This window comes from Helicoverpa armigera, chromosome 2, assembly GCF_030705265.1.
Source record: "Helicoverpa armigera isolate CAAS_96S chromosome 2, ASM3070526v1, whole genome shotgun sequence".
Lineage (NCBI taxonomy): Eukaryota > Metazoa > Arthropoda > Insecta > Lepidoptera > Noctuidae > Helicoverpa > Helicoverpa armigera.
Window position 1 is genome coordinate 3,803,563 of NC_087121.1, and position 16,564 is coordinate 3,820,126.

General features: G+C 34.6%; 1 protein-coding gene across 1 annotated transcript in view; it reads right to left on the minus strand.

The window, feature by feature from the left end:
* LOC110377735 (uncharacterized) overlaps positions 1-16,564 on the minus strand; it is an 87,397-nt gene that overhangs the window by 26,252 nt on the left and 44,581 nt on the right. Inside the window, exon 3 of the mRNA XM_021336733.3 lies at positions 404-457. The gene's annotated coding sequence lies outside the window, so the exon portion shown is untranslated. The remainder of the gene's footprint in view (positions 1-403; positions 458-16,564) is intronic.

Consider the following 16,564-nt stretch of genomic DNA (forward strand, 5'->3'; position numbering starts at 1 on the left):
AACTGATACTATTAGTGCGGGCCATTTATTTGTCTTTGCCCTTTGGCTTAAACGTAGTTGTAGAGCATATTAAGGTATTATAAATATGCTTGAAGTTTCTGAAATGGAACCCCCACGTTGCTTGTGAATTCGCTACGACCTACTAGACTAGCCTTTTATCATATCATGTACATCTAGTGACTGTCATATGCGTATTGTTATTTAAACAGACATAAGATATTGTTCCATCCATGTACTTCTTTTGTTTTTTATTTTTCGTCAGAAAACGTGAAGTATGGTCAGTTTTTTTTGTGGTAACAAAGAATCTTTCGCAACATTGTTACTGATTGGTATATTTTTTAATTATGATTTAGTATTTGACTTTTTGTTTTTTTTTTATTTAGTACAGAAATTATCCACTCACCTTTTAATTAAATGTCACTAGTTTTTCAGTAATGGTCACACGTCTTTTGTGCACCTGAAAAGAAAATAAAAAAGTTAAATTGGAGTTCATAAATAAGTTAATTTTTCAATAAAAATATTTATTTATTTTTTTAATTAATGAGCCCTGTTTCATTAAGACTATAAAAAGGCTGATTTACTGGCAGAGTGTCTTCGAAAAAAAATCTGATAAAGTCTTCGAGGACTTCGAAGAAAAGTTCAAAGATAAAAATTAAAAAACTGGTTCAGCAATCAAAATAGTAAGAACTTTTATAACACAACATGCAAGTGATCGGAGCATCCTGACCAGAAAGCTATTATATTCTGTCGTAGGTGCTGATGATGATTAGAAACTTTTAAAGAAAGTACTAACAAGACTTTAAATTAACTGATTAAATTAGTGAATGCAACATTTTACCTACTATAGATTGAAAAGGCCATAAAACGGCTGACCTTTCCTTAAAGCATTAAGGGGTCAAATTACCTCTAAAATTAACAGAACACGGAAATTAGGTTTTCCACAAAAGTGCAAAGCAATCACACTTCAGACGATAGAAAACGGTTACAAAGTCAGTTAACTATGACTTCACGTACATTATCCAACCTTATACAGCTTAACGGGACAGAAAAGCTAGAATACTTATAAGACTATTCAAAAATTGTTTTGGAGCGGCGGAAGCTAGTATGCTATAAGCAAAGACTATGAAAGTGGTACCTAAGCCTAAGTTAAGATGTTATTTCGCTCGTGTTGAATTTTGTAAAGTCGTAATCATAATTGTAATGCTCGTTAGTGAGACACACACACTAGCAAACCCATACAAAAAACTGCAATAAAAAAAAATACTTTCATCGAACATAACTTTTCCCACTTAAAACAATCTAAACACAGCTACACATGTTTTAATTAGTTTTACAATTATTTCATAACGTTGACGTTGGCGCTTCTCATGTAATACAAACTTTTATGATATTCAAACATATAATTATGATCAATTTGCATGGAATATGGTCTTGTAATTGCAGTTTATGCCTGGCTTCCGTTTGAAGCTCGTTAAAGCGAGGAAGAAGGGAATTTCGTACTTATCTAATAAGTAATAACAATCATCTTTATGGTTTTGAGTGTTATTATTTTTTGGTTTATATGTTGCTACAAAGAAATGTGAGAGCGGTAGGTTAAATTGTTTAAAGAAAACGTCTGCAATGGCATTTATAATATAGTTAATTTATCCAGATATACAATACCGTGAGTTTTTTTTAATACCCATTATTTTTTTGTCAAAATCACCGCTATTTCATCCAAAATCATATTTCTTTAACGCCCTCTTTCTTTCGTTTTATCACTCGCATAACTAATTAGCCAGCTTAGACTTAGCTAAATGAAATTTACTTTAACTAGGATTTATTGCAAATAGGAACATTCGCATTCAGCAATCAGATATAAAAACAATATACATTCCTTGGAACTAACTGTTAAATTAACCTTTACCGATACCATTTAAACTCAATTTGCTATCATGTTAGTTTAAATATTCAATCAGTTGAACCGGAATTCTTACCAAATAGGAAATAGGTAGTGCTAGACAATGTATCGAGTTATAGGCAAATCAAACGCGTTCGATGTCCAGGGGTGGGCAACATTTGTAGGTGAGTTACAGAAGTGTATTCCATCAAATACTGTCATCAATTCCTTCTGGGAAAACACTAATAACAACTTTTATATAAAAAAAAATTATGTCAAAGCTTCGTCAATAAAGAAGTATTACGTGAATTACATGCAACTTACCAAAATAAAGTTCAAAGATTTTACGAATAAAAGAGCCCATTTACCTCATACAACAATACAAATACAATACAAAATTAAAAATCAAATTAGACTGAAAATCAGCACTTTTTGAACGTCAAAAATAAATATACAAAAACCACTTCCTATGTGTTATTGCTGGTAAGAAGAAGCGGCGCAACAAACTCCCCGAGATACTGCCAAAAGTACCACACCATGTGCAATCAACGCCAACCAAAGCTCCACAATCTCTGTCCCAGTACTAATCTACCTATATAACTGAAGGCAATCTATTGCGATAAGCCGGGAATAAATCTGCTATACCTGGTAGCCATTAGTGGTTACCGCTGTACCTACAATGGGGTTCGGGAATTGGTATTGGCAGAACGGTACATCTACAAATAGTCAAGTACAGGTACACATTCATTTTCAATTTGGATGATCAACTGAAACATATGAAGATATAACTGACAATAGAGATAAAACTGATTGATATTGGGGATCCTACTGGGCAATGTCTACCCACAACGGCGGATTAGTATTGGGAATCCTATGGAGCAATGTTACTAGTTACAAAATGGCTTTATAAAAAAAGGGACACATTAAAATTAAATGAGCTGAGCTTTTTAACCCGAAATTTTTAAATCGAAATTAACCCCAAAATGGTTTTGGCGGTGGGGGATACCTTGACTATATGTAGGTAATATTTTTTGTCAACTCCTAATCTTGTCCTGCGTTTAACTTTGTCATTACGTCCAAAAGATTTAAAGAAATCTTTTCTCATAAAAAATAAACACGTTACTCTCTACGTACCTATTGTGCAGTCATATAATCACTGAATATAAATGTCAAATCATATTTTTTCTTCGGGAGACAGACATGGAGATGTTTCTATGGGAACGCCAATCAAACCACGAGGAAAAGATGGTCCTTTAACAAAAACTTGAGCATGAAGTCACATGATTTACGATAGAAAACGTAATTCACGACATCGTAAACACACACGTTTTTATCTATAAGTCTACTTTCGTATTTTATGTGAGAAAATTTGCTTCACAGCAAAATCTTAATTGTTTTCAAAATAATTAGGTATATCGCTATAATTACGGTGGTTAATAAATCTTGTTCAAATTACCGTAGCACTATTTTATGATGAGCTCAGCTGTCTCTGAAGTTTACCCTTCATTATTCTATCTACTCATTTCCTGCTACAAACATTAAACAAATTAAATAATGATTTCGAGTCATCAGTTTTACTTCTTACAGCTAAGCTTTCATTAGTATTTTTTTCAACTTTAGTCAGGGTCGATACATGATATCCTGAAATACTAAAAGTGAGAAATTGATAATTTTGAAAACAGAACTCCTCGGATATACGGAACATCCAAGGATAGCAGTAAGGGTACGCAGCGGTACCAATTCAATAGATAAAACAATACCACATTGTACCACTAGAATTTCAGTTGTATTTGACCTAAAAGTCTGCAGTATATGTGTAAGTACTTATGTATAAGTATCTTTAAGGTCTTTTACAAAAAGCCCAAGCACTAAGTCAACACTAAATAGGTACAGTCGCGATCAGCGATCGCACCTAACGGTCAGTATCGCTGGGCAAGCGTGTAAGGAGGCTCTAATTGCAATATTTACATTTAAATCGAGAGCCTTCGTTGTTCAGTTGTTGGTCACAAACCGATGTTAACACGACCACTGCACGCGAAGGTACCGGCCAAGATTTATCGGTTCAGTCGCCGACGGCTTGACCCACAATATACTTACTACGTAAATTCTATTTTATGTACTGTTTTTGTTGAATGTATGTGCTAGGGAATGTCATAATAAATCTGATGTTGACATTGTAACGTTATTTTTGGTGCAAGTAGGTATTATTTTACTATGATATTCAAGAATCATATGTCACTCTGAAAAGGACAGGCTCAAAACAAGGTTTGTTTACTGCACAAGTCTTATTTATTGAAAAAAATATGTATAGAAGTCAAGATCCTTCTTCTTCTTCTTCTTTATCCTATCCTACTCAATAAGTCATCTTGTTACAGCATCAGCACAAGTGCAAATGTTACCTAGCGCAGAACCAGTAAAAGTAACCATTAGCCATTTAGCCACGATATAAATGTTGTTACCTCACTGTTCAATCCTTCATCGTTCCACGCCAACTCCGACACTTACACAGCGAACACGTCGACAAATGATCGACTCGACATGACGACAAGTCGACAACTCGTACCTCGTAATGCGACATGTCGACAAATCACTTTGCCGACACTATCGTTCAATCACAGTGTTATATTGTCGACTAAAGTCATAAATTATAAAGCTACACGTAAGGGCTTTTCAAAAATGGCACGCGCTCTTTGTTTAAAGATGAATGAGTACAATATCGATTGCAAGACAATTGTGTAGATTCGTATCGAAGTTACATGTCCATGTGGAAATATGAAGTATGGTCCTTTTGTACGAACAAAGCTGCACTCCAGTTCCCCGACAACGTAGACGTCGGTTTTCTTAAATTAACTGTTTATGTACCTAATATTAATTTTCACGTTCAATTTTCTTTAAGAAAAACGGACGTTCATGCTGTCGGTGAAAATGACCTAAAATTTTTAAAATAACCAGTTAGATTTAGCAAATTTTTTAACGCTCATCGCTAAAAACTTACAACTTAAATTCTAAATCAAATTTTCCTCAACCAGAAATTCTACCGAAAAAATAGTTCTGAAAATATCTTCAAAGCTTAGTAATAAATAGGATTTAGCACAGTAGCGCACTGTGTAGGTAATAGATCGGCGGACAGTGTCGATCGTGCGCCCCCCGGTGAGTGCAACCAACGGGAGTAACCGATAAGATTTATATCTTCAAGCTTGTAAGCCACGGACGAATAATCTAATGGAGTTCATGTATTCTCGAAAATAGACTTACCTACACATTATCGCAGGACAGAGCATTCAATCTACGATATATTTAAGCTTAGACACAGTTCATTCTTAATGCAAACTTAAGTGAAAACGAGAATGACGAGAAACACTCATAAAAAGAAAATATTTTTAATACAAAACTTGACGTTAAAGTTATAAATTAAGTATTTCCCGAGATGGTGTGAATATAGTATGCCGAAAAGTCTACTAGCTAGTAGGAATTTTCAACCACTATACTCAGATTAGTTTGCGAATCCATTTTACAGAGACATAAAAAGCTTTCAGAGGTTTTCTTTCACAACTTATCAGACTGTTACAGCCTTTTTTTTTATTGTCCCACTGCTGGGCACAGGCCTCCTCTCACACGGAGAAGGATTGAGCATTATAATCTTTCTTATCAGACATTACACTTTTATCAACCTACTAAAATGAGGCTATTAAAAAACTCGTTACAAAAAACCAAGAATGAACGGTATCTAAATAAGTCTATCAACATTATCTATCACTACAGGCCGTCATAGGTACTCTAGATGCGTATCTAAGTTAGGACGTTATACGTCGGCATTCCACCGATCTATCGCTAGACGTCCGTCAGTAAGCCGCCGGTGCCAAATAGACAGGGCTCCGTCACATACAGTCTGATACAATTAAAATGAGTCCTGAATACGAAGATGTATCGTGAATTTTAAGAATGACGACAGTGGATGTAGTTGTATTTATTTTTTGCATGCAAGCAATATAACGTACTATATTACTTTCTAATTTAGACTCTTATCTATTATGTACTTATATTTTTTTTCGTGTATTTATCTATATTATCACCACTGGCTTCAGCTCTTGGTTTTAACGCATGGCTTCTACTCTTCCTATTTTAAATAAGATCGCCAACCAGATAGAACAAATTCGTTGGGCTGTGAATCGTTTGGCTATAATTAAGGAACAAAAAGCCAAACTCACAAACTTCCACATCTATATATTAGTAGGGCAAAACACCCAATATCAAATGAACAGGTTTTCCGTATTTAAAAACAGAAAAGAAAACCCTGAAAAATAATCACCAGACCTCACGCAAAGCAAACCACTAGTGCTAAGACAGTATCGATAAGATTTATATCGATATTACGGTCGGACGTAATGCGTCCACATTCCGCTGGTTATCGCCGACATTGGCGGTCAAGTGCTAACCTGACGCTCGTCACTCGTCCCTCAGTTAATTGCATCGAATAACTTTCAATTACGAACTCATTTCTTAAGATTGTTAAAGTCAATATGAAAAGGCAGTAGAACGCGGAAGGTATTGTTAATATTCCACGAGAGGAGCCTTTTATCGCTGTCACCGGTATTTTTAAATATTTTTAAAATAACAGTTTAGTAATGGGTAGATACATGGAATACTAGATACTTGGTAAAATTAACTATCTCCGATTTTACATCACAAATAAGGAAGTATTTGGAAAAACTAAACTTAAGAGTCCATGCCTTTTAAAATTCCATTAACACCTTACCTTTTACACGTTTTATATCTTTGTAAGTGCTGTTGCCAGGATAATTGAATAAAACTAGTCAAAGGCTTAGTGGTTTCTTGTGAATTTTACTAAAACGTTTAAACGAGCTGAATCTAACATTAAAAGCGGTGTTCTTAAGAATTAACTTAACTATCTAAATAATTAAACGTAAAAAAACACCTCATTTCCGTCGCTTACGATAATATTCGCTAGCTTGCCCACCTGGTTATAATCCCATTGAATGCCATAAGTTTAGCATGTAATTACTGTCAAGAACATCTATTAACGCGTACTTACGCTTAAGTACTGAATTTACAAATAGGCCTCATTACGAGACAAAACGCCGACTCATTGGCAGTTTTACATGTAGTCAGTAACCATAATAGCTCACCCACGAGATACGTGCTATGCAAGTAATATCGATAAAGCGTTATCGATTAAAATTTAAGCATAATATGCTATACGAATAATCGATCCCTTCAAAGTTAATCGAGAACGGAATGAAAAACCGCCAATAACTTAAACATTTAATTTCCACACCATCACGAATGGCCATAATTAAAACAATTACACCGCTACCTTTCTCCATGATGTAAGATATTACATTTTCGTCGGCTATCAATCGATTGGTAGCACGAAGCAATCAGCGGCTAATCAATCGGTAACATTTGTATCAAGTGCCTCATTCAATTAATCGTTTCAATTGCTCAGGTCGCCGGGTGAAACCCACGCATTTTCTAATGTAAATCGTTTCTAATGGAGTAGGTATGCGCTAATGGGTTTACTTACTGCAAACCAAAGCACTAGACTTATTAACGCGAGTGTAAGTACCTAATGTAAGTTAGTGTTATTATTTGTAGATATGTAGTTTTCTAATTAATTTTGTAGTTGAAAGCTTCGCTAATGTTTGATAGATAAGGTAATGGGCGCGTTGAAGGCAATTCCGAGATGTCGTTATAGCTCACAATGTGTTTAGATGAGGAATACTTCTCGAGATAAGCTTAACTTCTAACGTCCATGACTACACACTTTACAAAAATAAGTAGCAATGTTAAGGCAGGACATGAATAACTTCTATTTCTCGCAAAAAGTTCCCATAAAAATTCTTTATCGCGATATTTCTTAGAAAATGTTTTAAATATTTATTACGTAAACTGTAATTCGCCATTTCACGATATTTATTGTGGTTTGCTCAAAAATAAATAGGTGGCACATACGCTTTCTGATAATGGTGCAGTCATCTCTTAGGACACCTACAGCGATTCTCAGGTGAAATTATTGGATTATTTCCCGACAACGCCGAAGATTCTGTTCTCCTTTAAAAAATACAATTTCAGTCTCAATCTCAACGTCACAAAGTCTAAAATACGAAAACTTTAACAATATCATTTATATTTATCGAAAAATAAATTGAATTATTCATCGGAATTTCGAAGTCTGAAAAGGAGTCAGTATTTACGAAGTCGCGCGGATGGCTGATTACAAAATATTTATTGATTTTTGGTTCCTGAGCTACAGTCGGCGCCGTAAGCACGTAAGTGCACTTCCAAAATAACTGCAATCAATTTTGTAAAATTGATTGTTATATAATTTCTAAAGGTCGCAGAGATCACTGGATATAATACGTTTCTAAAACCGCAACCGTTGTTATCGAAATTGCAGGACTGATAGCAGACCGCAGTTATTCTGTTTTGCCTTGTTAGTTTTGCTGTGATTGCATTACAAATAAAATTACACAATTATGTGAAAACTGAATGAAATTACATAAAAATATTGGATTGTATAAGAGATTTTATTTTCATTTAGGTCTTAGAAAAAAAGTAAAAATATACTTAGGAATATATTAGGAATGGCCACTAATACAAATCAAAAAGGAACGTAAAGGATGTACCGATATAAAAAAAAAAAAAAACAAAAATATAAAAAGGAGAAATTGCTGTCGGTTGAGGTTCCTTTTTCTCGCCCAACTATTTCTGATTTAAATTCTATTGCCAGCCCTAAAGGTGCCTTATATAGGATGTGTAAAAATAGTATCAATAATTTAACCACGCTGTATAAACCTTGGTTTGTCAACACGTAATTAGTCACCATATTAGCTAGTGTGGGGATCAAGAATTAATAGTGAGGTAACATAAAAACTTGCCTACTTAAAAAGTATCGATAAAATTATGCGAGCGATCGAACGATGGCCAGTTTTAATTAAGTGTGGAAATTATGTTCGCATTCATTTAATTAATTTATAATGATAATTACGATTTTAATTTAATGGGCGAAGATGGTAGGAGCATGTAATCTTACTTGTATCTGGCAATTGTATTGTTTAAAGGGACCAGAAAATCGTTCAAATTGTTGACATTTAATTGGACATGTCTTCAATTATTTATTTGCTGTAGTATCCAAAACAGAAATAAGGACGGGCCCAATTAAGATAATTAGGTATTCAACTCGGAATTATCAAAATAAATTCAAGTAACAATTAAAAGCTTCCAATCAAAATCACATTAAAAATGTAAAAACGAACGAGTGTGAATGTTTGTTACTCCTTAAAAATAGCAGAGAGGGTGTTCATTAAACTCGGTAGTACACAGCTTATCAGTTCATCATAATAACAAAGAATACTTTTGAACGATGTGCATGAAACATTTCCTTCATGAAATTGAAACCGCTGTCAGAAGCTTACAATAAAACAAAAGAACAATTCACACCACTAACACACATAAAAGCATTATTATTAATCGCTTAACAGCACTAAACACATCACATTACTATCTAATATGAAATGAATTGCAAGTTTTTTTGTTCATATTACATCAGACATATTAAATTTCGCCGTTCATTGTCGATCATGTAAGTGAGAGAGAGTTTTTATTATAGAAATTGAATCACACTCTGCTAATAGTTTTTGAACATGTGAATGGACCATATAGGGTTACTCACTCACTTTTCATTCATCATTTTTAACCGCATCAACGCCTAAAAATCTTATGTGATTATGTTATGTCAGCTCAAATATTACCTATAGATATGGAACCAAATATACTGTAGGTTTGTACGCTTAAGGCGAAAACTATAAAAAAATAATTAAACGAAGTCTTTAACCTTTCTTGGGCTTTTTTTTTCCTGAGTTCAGTAAAACCAAAGCACATGCTGTATTGTACAACTTGAACACAACTTCGAGTGTTCATTGCAGATGACTGATAGGTACCTTCTTGATGAAAGTTAAGAAACATATATTCGAAGCTTCATCGCGAGTCTTCCGCTTAAAGCTTGACTAACTACACGTGTACGAACAATATTGCTAAGACACACATGATATATTATTCGTTATTCCCCAGATACGTTACGTCGCGATAATTTTGATTTGCAGCGCTTCCTGTACCAAACAAAAATACAGTTACAATGCTCGCATGGCGCTCACGATCTACCAGATAATCTAAATCTCTACAATTACTAAGCCCTTTCCGGACCCCGAATCAATAATACGACCCTTCAGTAATAAATTTAACGAAAATATAGTTATAACGCGTTTATTATACACAAATCTGTGTTATTATTCCTGCCCCTATGATTAGACTTGCGCAATAGCTATCGATTTCGAAATCCACTCGGTGGTGCACAATTGTTATTCATTGCGCGCCATAATATTATTATTGTACTACAATCAGATCATTTTCTGAGCTATTACAATGAATCGAGTGATTCTAAAGCATCGATAACAGCACTTACCGACGACGGTGCCGTCTGGTTCCGTTCTAATTTCACCCACAATGAAAATCGTGTTTTCACCACAGACAATTTTTAAGTGTATAATTATTTTTTAAGAAAATGAGTGTGAAATTATACCGTGAAGTCTTCATTGTCTTTTGAATTTTTGATTGATAATGAGCCCTTTATTACAATTTGTATTGTCGGGCCACAGTTTTCTCAATGTTTTGTTTATACTCAATTTATTTATAACAATACTTAAAGACACATTAATAAGAATGATTACGGTGGGAAACTGTTATTGTATTCCACTGACGGCTTAATTGCATCGTTTAAAACTGTCAGGCAACAACTCAATGTTACTTTTTGAGTAAAACCTAGGTCTTGCAACAATGTACTGCATACGTGCACTAAAGTTATTTACGTCTTATTCTTGAGTTTTAAAATTCCCATCGTAGATACCAATTAAAAGGTTTATTATACATTATTACCGTCCGCAGTTCATTTGAACGTTTTCAATGAAGGCAAATATGCAAAAAGAGGGTTTTATAACGTAATAACGTCTTGTACGGTATCTTAATATTGATCAATGATAATTACTGTTTGACAGGGCATTTCGAGGGCCAGTTAGCGCAAGACACACGATTATTAAATTGTAAAATGGCGATTAAGTTCCATTCAAGTGGCTTACTTGGGGCACGCCCCAAATAAAATGGTAATTGTATATCAGGGTAAGAGATAAGGTTTGGACAGAACAAGTTAATTATATATTTTTTCTTTTTATGAACCTGTTATGCATACAGTCAAGATAAAATATGTGAAGTAGATCAGCCTCTTTTTAAACAATTAAAAAATTGCTAAGTACTCATTGAGGACACTTAACGACTGTTGTTTTGCATATTAAATTTTCTGTCATAATTTAATCGTTGTTACATTTTTTTCCACAGGTCAGGTATTGTTAGGGCTACTGTCCTCAGTTACCTATGTCTTAAGGCTTCAAGGTACCTCTGAATGTCTTAATTTTCATGAATAATATGATTTTTTATACAATGTGTCCCGGGGATAAGTGACCGCCCGAAATTTTTTGAATATTTGTACAAAATTAAGGATAATTTCTTTCATATTTTTGAAAAAAAATCATTCAAAAAATTTTATTGTCAGGCCTGTTAATAACAGGCTTTGCTCTTTTTTTACCGAATTCAACTGACTGTATTTTTGCATTTGTTTGAAATAGCAGCAAACATTGTTCTGAGCTATTGTAGGAAATATTATGTAGTTTATTAATAAACTAGCTTCTGCCCGCGACTTCGTACGCGGATCCTGTCCCTTATGCCAGCGACTACGGGGTCAGCAAAATCAAAGATCTGAATCGTCTGATATTGAATTTTAAGGGCCCGTTGCCTTGAAAACAACGGAATACGCATTAGAAACGTTCCATATATTTAATTTTTGTACTTCAACGGCAAAAGCACAGCAGACTAAACAAAACGCTGAGAACTGAACCGCAATAGACGCGACCATAGGGATAACAGTAGTGATTCTAATTAGTCCGCATTTAAGTTGTATGTGGCAAAAATATTACACGTATTATTACGTAAAAAAACATTAAATAGATGACAAAGTCGTGGTGACTTAGTGGAAGTCAGATAGGCAGTCGCTCCTTGTAAAACACTGGTACTCAGTTGCATCGTGACTGGAAGTCGACCCTAACATAATTGGGACAAAGGCTCTTGAGATAATAACGACAATAATAATGAGATATAGGCATTGCAGGACATCTGAGGCTGATGACGGGGAGTAGCGACCCCGCGGGGCTATATATACTGAGTTCTCCAGGGAGAGTATACTGTCCCCCATCTCCGGCCGGTCGGAGTGAACCATGACCCATGACGGGGTTAGGTCTCACGCCTCTGCCTTGGCTTGGCCGTCCAGAGTGGAGTCGCTAGAGCAGGGTTAGTAGCCCTGCTCGGAGGATAGGCGCCTCGTGGTAAGTGACCCACAGGGAGCGCGTAATCTGCGTTTAAAATCCGCCGAGGTATTCTCACACTTCAGCCGCTCATGTCCCTGTTGCCCTCTTGTTGCTATTCAGTGACTGATTCCCGGGGGCCCAGTAAGTGAGCTGGCGAAGTCTCCACCTGCAATTTTTACAAGTATCTAATACATTCTCATCGGCAGGTGCCATAGCTCCCGCAATTTCCCCATTCCTAGTCCATTAGCATCCCATCACAATAGCCCAAGTAGTTTTCATCCACAGTTAGCAATGGTATAGCACAGAACCGGGGATTGTCTTTTTTTTAACGACGTCCACCGGGGATTCATTTCTATAGTGTATAAAGGGATAATCGTAGGTTTTGTGTCACCATACCTATTTCATAACATTCTTTTCTATACATTTCAAGTGTAGTATTGCTCTTGAAGTTCCACATCAGGTGTTCCAGATCTTCGATGTATATACGTCAATAGAGAGTGCTTATTAGATTGAACCACTTATGTAAAAACGTCATATCTTTATATGCTATAGTCTAGCTGGGCTCCTGGGGTTCCACATCAGGTGTTTTACATCTTCAATTTTTATAAGTCAAGAGAGAGTGCTTATCACATTGAACAACTTTTGCTAAAACGTCACACCTCTATATGCTATAGTCTAGCTGGGCCCCTGGAGTTCCACATCAGGTGTTTTAGATCTTCAATTTGTATAAGTCAATAGAAAGTGCTTATCAAGTTGAACAACTTTTGCTAAAACGTCATACCTGTATATGGTACAGAGAAGCTGGGCTCTTGGGGTTCCACATCAGGTGTTCCAGATCTTAAAATTTATTATCTCAGCTAAAAATGCTCATCATATGAAACAATTTTTGCTATGGCACCATTTTTGTATCTCTTATAGTTTTGTTGGTCTGTTGGTGTTCTGCATCAGGTCTTCAAGTTTTGAAGATAAATTATAGCCTATATGTTGACCAGGCTTAATACTGATACAACAAAGAAAAAATCATTGAAATCCGTCCAGTAGTTCCGAAGATTAGCGTGTACAAACAAACAGACATACAGACATACAGACATACAGACATGCAGACATACAGACATACAGACAGAATTTTTTTTTTGGATTTGTGCTCCATTACTGTTTCTAAACCCCACCCAATTATAATTTTTTTAATATATTCAATGTACAGACACAGTTTTTTTACAGATTTATTATATGTATAGATAGATTATTATATGTATAGATTAAAAGAAAGTGATATTAACGGGGCATTTATTGGACTTATTTTGAAAAAACTGAAAAAAAGGCGTTATTTTCTTTGAATTTGTATTTTCTTTTTTTTTCTAATAAATGTTTTATTACATTTTTGTTATGTTTGATAATTTTAATTGATAAACTATGATGTCGGCTAGTCAATAAAGAAAAAAATTTAAAAAGATGTAAAAACTTAGGAAATATCTTAAAAAAACTGCAGCACGTCACAGTATTTACTAAAAAAATTAAAAAAATCATTAAAAAAAAACCAAAGGCGGTAAGTCCCAAATATAAAGGAAATTATCCTTAATTTTGTACAAATATTCAAAAAATTTCGGGCGGTCACTTATCCCCGGGACACATTGTATACAAAATGTTATTCCATTAAAATATTGTCAATTCCCTTTAATTACCTACGTACCATTTTTGCATGTCTTTATCTATAATTGCTACATACCATTTAACAATTTCAATACCGACCATATATTTTCATCCGCGACTGTACTTAGATAGCGTAAATGTCAGTTGCACAACTAATTAAATTACAATTAATTGTTCGAGATACACCGGATAACTACATCAAGATCTGAGCCGTTAATTACACATACTGGTTTGTTAATAAGCCCGTAAGGTCCCTTTGTTTGAGAGCTTTTCTCATCGTTACCATGTTTATTCTTTTAAATATCATCAGTTGCGTGATAAGGAAACTTACTTCCATAATTTAAAGGTAGTTGCTACACATATTAAGCACAATTAGTACTAGGTATATCACTGGAAATGTTTGCTTATTTTAGTTCTTAAAAAAAGCAAACTTTATATATATCTACTTAGTATAAAAAGCATGAACGCAATAGGTGTTATAATAACACACTATATCAACCACTTATAAAAATGAAAATCAGAATTAAAATAACCCAGTCTCATAATAAATTCATACAACGTAATTCATTGAGTGCTATCGAATATCGCCTGTATCTGTAAGGGTTTAAATTATATAAAGAGTGCAAATTAAATTTAATGAGCGATGAGAAACGACTCTTTTGAGTTCTACGGGTGGCGCCAACGAGATCCTTATCCCAGGCTTAAAGTACTACTGAACTACAGAAATAGAAAAAAGCATAAGTATGTAATGATTGAAATTCTTTATCTCTAATTAGAAGAAAATGCAAGAATTTCTTTAGTGAATAAAATTATAGGAGGATTACTAATTAAGGTGATTTTTTCTCTGGTGTTTATTAGTATTTTTAGAGTTAGATAGAACATTTATCGAGGAAGGAAATATGCTACTACGTACCTATTACATTTTAACCAGGTGCGTAAAATGATAGAATATATAGTAAGTTAAACCTTGGGAAACAATGCAAGATTCCATCTTTGAACTCTGCAATTCCAAAGAATTAATAAATGTTTATCTTTAGTATTCATATTAGTCTAGATATAGACGGTGAAATGACGCGTATCGAGTCACACTCATAATCCTAATAAAGTATACCTACTGATAAAAATAAATTAAGCTTCTGAAACATTAAAACCCAGGCAATTGAAGCCTACTTTAATGAATACAGTGACTAGACACGTATGATCTCGTTAGCACAACGAGAAACTATAATGTGAAAGAAAGCTATGTAGATACACGATAAAACGCCTTATCCAACAGTTTCCATCAAGCTCTTTAAATAATGTCATTGAAAATACTCGAGATTCAATTTAGATCTGCTTAACAATAAAGATAGTTAACAAATTGCGAACTAATTTCTCTTTAATTGGATTGATAATCAGCATTTTGCAAAAGGCTGGTTCTGCGTGTTTATTTATACTTAGTTTATATGTGAACTGAAATTAAACTTATGTATATTTTGAGCACAGATGCATAATCTGCATACAATTTCCATGCTGTTAAAAAGCTTGTTTGTATTGTCCTAAAAAGGTAATGTAGTTATCGACAAACTCTTAAATCTAAGACGTCGATTGATAAAATCTGTTAGTTTATTTTGTAAATAATTGTTTGACCACGCCTTCGATGCGCAAGCGGCGTTGACGTGCCATTATGTTGTGTTAATCCTAGACCACAGATTTATAGCGAGTGGAAGATGCATTGTAAAATTAAAATGTATCAAATTGACTATTGTGCCGATTGAAACAATTGGGATAAGGGCAAATGGATGATGATCAAATTGATTATTAGAGTAGATAATTGAACTTTCTTAGTTTTTTGATATGCTTGCTTATGGGGGATGATGAAGACTGTGTCACTTGATAATATTCACTTTTTTTTAATTGTGTGGTACAGCAGCAGATTTAATTTCGTAGCATCCTACAAAGGCCACATTTAAAGGGTTTTATTACACGTAGACTAATTAAGTACCGGTTCTTACGAAACGTCAAAGCCCCAAATCCCAAAATCCGAGAATAAAATAGGTCATCTCCCTCCCTATTATTAAAAAATATATCCCTTTTACATCCACGTGAACAGTTTACCTCTGTCCAACCCAGTGGTAGTACAGGGTGAGTACGTAAATAGCGCGGTCATCGACCGGCCTCCTCGCGGCCTTCACTTGCCGGCCGCACGTTTGCACGCGCGTCAGCGAGTCGGCGAGACAGGCCGCAAGAATAGGGCTGGGCTACACGGGTTACTGATTTGGAGCTTTGGAGTTATTTTTTTAGGTGTGATTTTTATTTCACGTCCTTTTAATATAGGTAGGTACAATGCATCTTTAGTATGCGTACTACTGACTAACGATAGTAATATCAGACGCTTTTAGAAAAACGACTTCTCGAACCTGTATAAAAAAGTAGGTTGTATGTAATTCTGCTATAATCAAATCTAAGCTACTTATAATAATTAATAATAAAATCTGTTAAGCCGTTTGCAAGTTAAGAAGTGATTGTTCTTTGTAGTGTTATGAATTCTGTATTTATGTTATGATAGTGGCTATTTCGCGGGTTCACCTAAGTCCCTAAGAAACCACTTCCCATACCAGTATAA